Genomic DNA, 6338 nt, shown 5'->3' with positions numbered 1-6338 from the left:
AAAAAAAAAAAAACAACCAAAAGCAGAGAGAAGGAAGACTTAGAGACAAAACAAACAAAAAACAAAAACAAAGGTGAAGAAAAGTAGCATTGGCCAGCTAGCTACCATCAATCATCAATTTTTTCTCCAAAAACCAAACTAGAAAAGCTTTTCTTTCCCCCCTCTTGCAATTTTAATTACTATGGTACTGTTGCAAGCATGCATGAATAATTTAGGCATGGTTGCTGCTATGGCTAGCTGACCTAATTTTTTAGGCTAAGAGTGTGTTTGGGAAAACATATTCTTATGCCCCTTCTCCTTTTTTTTTACTCTTTTTTATTTTGATATCTAGCCAAATAAGCCCTTAAAGGATATCAAAAAATTCTGAAAACATTTTGGGGACCCTCTTGGATTTATTTATGGGTCCTTCATACTTTTTCGATGACTTTGGCTTAGTATCAAATTAGTAGATTTATACTGTGAAATACGAATCTAATATGCAATGTATGTCTTTTTTTTCTCTTCAAAAATAATAAAAAAATATGTTTTGCTTTCAATTCAACTTTACTTTTTATTTACTGCGTTAGAGTTAGGAACCTTTGTATTAACTAATGCCAAAATTAGAAATACTCTTGGTATTCACTAACGTTAAAGGTAAGAATATTGATACTAGAATTGGGGATTATTTTGATCTCCAATACTCATTGAAGCCAAAGTGCGCAATTCCATACTCTTTTTTTACTTAATATTTCCCAACGCTAGAGTTGGAAATATTCGTGGTTGAGTATTCACTAATACTAGAGTCAGGAATATTATACGCAGATCATAAAAAATAGAATAAAACAAACCCTTAATAATTTAAGACAAAACCAGCAATGCAGTCTACCTTAGGTAGAATGTTTTAGGGGTAAAAGTATCTTATCTTCTCAATTACGTAACCAGTTCCGTACTATAGAATTTTTGTTGATTGGTTAGGGTTCTTAGTGATCATAATACTAGGTGGTTACTTCTTAAACTATACCTTTTTTCCTTTAAGAATAAGATATGAAATATCTATTCTTTTTTCTAGAAATTTTTAAAGGGCATCGCGATGTCAGGCGCGATAAAAAGCATGACTTTTGAAAAATTTCTCTTAGACCTGAAAGAACTATTCTTTGTACTTAATCATCATCATTTTAAACTTAACCCTTCCAAGTTTGTCTTTGTCATTAAAGGTTGAAAGCTTTTGGGTTTCTTAGTAAGCAATAAAGGAATCGAGCATAACCTAGAAAAGATCCAAACCATTCATGACATTGCTCCTTATCAGTCAGTAAAGGAGGTTTACTACCTCATATAGAGAATGTACCATTGGCCTTCCTCAATCAATTTATAACTTATTTAGGAGAGTGTACCCTACCTTTCTTTCAAAAACTTTGAGAAATATAACCAATTTTTGAATGGACTCCAAATTGCTAAAAGGCTTTTGAGGAGTTAAAAACTCATATTTTATCTCCCAATATATTGTCTCAACCAAGGAAAAATTAAAACCTTTTCCTTAATCTGGGCGTATCGAACTCAGCAGTAAATGTCATTTTGATAAGAAATGATAGGGGAATACATCTTCTAATTTATTATTTGAGTTAAACTCTCCATAATGTTGAAACAAGATATTTGAAAGTGAAGAAAATGGCCCTCACTCTAGTGAGCACCTTTAGGAAGCAAACCATACTTCCATGCTCACCAAGTCCAAGTTTTGATTAGACCAACCTCTATGATAAAATCCTTTATGAGATAGACGATGTCTAGATGCCTAGTGAGATGGGCTATTGAATTGGGAGAGTTTGGACTTTAATACAGACTCAAGCTAGCTATAAAGGGTCAAACTTTAACATATTTCATTATTGAATGCTCTTTTAAAGGTTGCATGAATACATTTAAACACTTGCTGTCAATCATAACTTCCTCTATTAAACTAAAAAATCTAGTAGAACATCTTTTGATGATTCTCATTTGAGAATTGTATATTGATGGCTCTTCCAATGTTAATGGAACTGGAGCCGGGGTAGTATTTGTTAGTCTTGAAGATTAAGTATTTGAATATAGAGTCTGTTTCAAGTTCCTAGCCATGAATAATGTATCAAAGTATGAACCTCTCCTAACAGGATTACACCTTGTAAGGCCTTGAATGCTATACCCACTTCAAATTCCATAGTGACTTCTAGTTAATGGTTGGGTTAATGCTAAGGAATATATTGAGGTTTAGAGAACCAAACATGTAACAATATCTTCAAAAGGTCCAATCTTATTTCTCTAATAAAGTAGAAGGAAAAGCATTTCAATCACTCGTATTCCAAGGAAAGATAATCACCAGGCAGATCTCTTGTCTAAGTTAGCAAGTTCCAATCCTACAGGTATCTTTACAGATATCTGGGTTAATGTTTTTAGAGAAATTGAGTGTGGGTGAAGAAGAGTTTGTCATCGTTTGCATCAAGCATAAAAGAAGATTGTAGAACTTCAATCATGCATTCCTTGCATGCTAAGGGATTACCCTAAAATAGAAATGAAGTCATTCATCTAACTAGGTGAGCTGTGAGGTATTGCATCATTAATAAAGTTATATAATGAAGAGCTACCTCAAATCCATTATTGAAGCGCTTATCTTTAGAAAAAAAAAAAACACTTATGTTTTGAGAGAAATACATAAGGGTATATGTGGTCTATACACAGGTAATAGAGCTATCATTGCTCAAACTACATAGGTTGGTTTCTAGTAGCCAACCATATTACATGATGACATAGACTTAGTGAAGAAATTTAACTAATGTTAGAGATTTGTCTTAGTCTCTCATCCACCATCTATACAAATAATCATTATAACCTCCCTTTAGTCTTTTTCTCAATAAGGGATGGACATCCCCTATCCATTCCTTAAGGCTATTAGCAAAATATTGTTCATCCTAATGGCTGTCGATTATTTCACCAAATGAGCCTTAATAGAGATTACGACCAACAAAGTACTTTCATTCTTCTAAAAGAATATCATAAGCTAATTTGGACTACCTAGAGTTTTGATAACTGATAATGGGACAGAAATTGACAACTACAAGATAAGAGAACATTGTTAAAGGTTTCATATCAATCATAGGTTCTCTTTAGTGTCACATCCTTAAACCAATGGTCAAGCTGAATTGACTAATAAAGTGTTTACTTAATGCACTCAAGAAAAAGATAAAAGAAGCCAAGTAAGAATGATTAGAATTATTAAATGAAATCTTCTGGGCTTAAAGAACAACTTAGAACACATCCACTATTGATATCCCTTTCCTACTCACCTATAGGGTTGAAGCCATAATCCTAGCCGGAGCAAGATGTCCAAGCCATAAGGTGAGTCAATATACCTTAGAAGGGAATTAAGAAAACCTTAGAGCCAATCTAGATCTCTTGGAAGAATCTCGCTTGACTACTTCTATTATAAATGAAGCCTATTGGCTCAGAACTAATCAGTATCACAATGATAGGGTAAAAAAAATAAAAGATTCAAGTTTGAAGATTTGGTCCTAAAACAATTAAAGGTCATAAGCAATAGAGAAAGTACAGTCAAACTACTTATCATTTATAAGATATGAGAGGAAAGAATCTCCTTGACATCTAAAATTGTATCATAGTAAATAGGAATGTAAATTTATAATCTATAAATGTTTTCTTATAAATAATAATGTTTTTATACTCTTTTGGTAACGCTTATGGGCAATAGCCCTACGATCTCTAAGGGATTGATATGAGATCTCCTTAAGGGTAACAACCCTATGATTTTTAAGGGATTGATATGAGGTCTTTCTAAAGGAAATAGCCCTAAAGGGATTTGTGCAAGGTATCCTTAAAAGAAATAGCCTCATGATCTCCAAGGGATTGATATAAGTTCTCTTTAAGGGTAATAGACCCACGATCTTCAAGGGATTGGTATGAGGTCTCTTTAAGGGTAATAGACCCATGATCTTCAAGGTATTTGATATGAGGTCTCCCCAAAAGACAATAGCCTCATAATCTCCAAGGATTAATATGAGGTCTTCCTAAGGGCAATGACCTTATGATACTTAGCTACAATATCCCTAACAAGAAAGATGTTCTCAAAATTAAGCACTTGAATATTAGAAAAGGAGTTACTGAAGTCCAATTACATTCCTCTAAAGAGGTTAAAGAAATAAAAGTTGAAAATGGATCAAAAGAGTTTATCCCCTATGGTCCTTGTTAAGGAGACAAACTCTATACTTAGTGTAAAATTCTTGGGATGAAGTCCTTGATGTTTCCATTCTTAGACGAGAATTCTAAGCCTCTTTCTTAGCAACCTCAACTCCTTCCTTAAGGCCTTCTTAGAATCCCTAAACTTAGCTACCATTTTTTTTCATGAGTCTATCCAACTATATGCCCCCCTAAGCTTTTCCTCAGTTACGTTCAAGATGTAAGCATGTCCTTTTATCTCCCCTCACAGTTGGGCATAGATAGAGTTAATAGTTTCAAGTTTTTATACCTTTTTCCAATCAGTGTGATATTGCTCTATAGCTTTTTAAATGGCCCTTCTCTCTTTAGCCCATTAAATTCTCGAATGGGCACTTATCATAAAAGTCTAAGCAATAACAAACAATAAAATAAATTCAAACTATTATTAACTAATAGTAATTAGTAAGTTAGAAAATAGGGATTGTGTGATGATTTTTCATACCTAGAAGGCCATTTTCGTAGTTATAGCTAAGTGACGCTAATAACTAGGGCCTATTAGTGCATTGACATCATAAAGAAATATGAGTAGCCTATCAAAGGTGTCTATCACCTTTAGTCCTCTAGGCCTAAAGGTTGACCTCCCTTGAAGAATAGAGTTCATCATGCTTTTTTCCTCCTCGTGAAGGTTGGGAAAGCAAAGAGGAGCGTGATCTAAATTAAACATGGAGAAAAAGTCCTCTACCCTAATGGAATGAGGCACTTAGATGGAAAACCTAGTAGGCATAAGGACTATTCTATTTTTAGGAGGAATAACTTCCATATTAGAGTTATAAGCAACAAATACTCTTATTCTTTTCTAACAAGAAACAACCTCAAGAAAGATTGAAATAAAGAGTCCTCTACCCTAATGGAATGAGGCTCTTGGATGGAACCACTTCTTAAACCATATTTAGTTTTAAAAGTAGTTTTCCATTTATTACCTTCTTTCATTCTAATTTGATGACAACCACTTCTTAAATCAATTTTAGAAAACAAATTAGAACCATGCAATTTATCCAACATATCATCTAATCTAAGGATAGGATGTCTATACTTTATAATGATATTATTGATGGCTTTGCAATCAACACATATTCGCCTAGTATTGTCCTTCTTTGGCACTAGAAGTACATGAACTACACAAGGACTCATGCTCTCTCGAATGTAACCCTTTTGACATCAACTGCTCCACTTGCCTTTGTAGTTCCTTAGTCTCTTCTAGGTTGCTCCTTAAGCTGGCCAATTAGGTATAGCTGCTTATAGCATAAACTCTATTTGATGCTCAATTCCTCTAATTAGTGGTAAACCACTAGGTATCTCATCTGGAATGATATCTTTAAATTCCTACAAAAGAACTTTAGCAACACTAGGAACACAAGAATTCAAGCTATCAGAATTAAAGTATGCCTCTTTATACACAAGTAAAATCATGGGCATCTCAGAAAAATAAGCATGTTTAATATCATTAGATTTTGTATAGATATTAAAGTGTTTCCTAACTTTTTTTGTACACTCTTCTTTTCTCACCCTTACTTTCTTCTCTCCACTCGAGGCCTCTAAACCTTATTTTTGTAGTTTGTAAAAACCTTCTTCCCCCTTCCTAGTGGCTGAAACTTTGTCCCTTTATTTTTCTAACTCATGACTCACTTTATTTTCACTTTTCCTCACTTCCTCACCATGATGTTCTATTTGGAGTTGTTTTAAATCAAAATCCTTCTTCAACCTCATCTGCTCGTCACACTTGATTAGGTGACAATGGTGCAAGTGTGTATATTCTACCATCTTTCTCTAAGAAATATTTGTTCTTAAACACATCATGTTTGGCTTTTCTACCAAATTGCCAAAGTCTCCCTAATAACAGATGTGTAACATACATAGAAACAATATCACATAAGACTTCATCCTTATACTTGCCTATTAAGAATGTAACAACACTTGTCTATTCACCTTAACAACACTATATTCATTCAACCATTGAAGCTGATAAGGTCTCTCATGCCTTATAATACTCAAACCCAACTTTCTAATCAAAGTTACACTAGCAACAGTAGTATAACTACCACTATCAACGATCTTATTACATACCTTTTTTTGGGTTTGACATCTAGTATGGAAAATATTCT

The sequence above is a fragment of the Populus alba genome, chromosome 5, assembly GCF_005239225.2.
Source record: "Populus alba chromosome 5, ASM523922v2, whole genome shotgun sequence".
Taxonomy (NCBI): Eukaryota; Viridiplantae; Streptophyta; class Magnoliopsida; order Malpighiales; family Salicaceae; genus Populus; species Populus alba.
The sequence above is the reverse complement of the archived record's forward strand: the minus strand, read 5'-3'. Positions refer to the sequence as shown.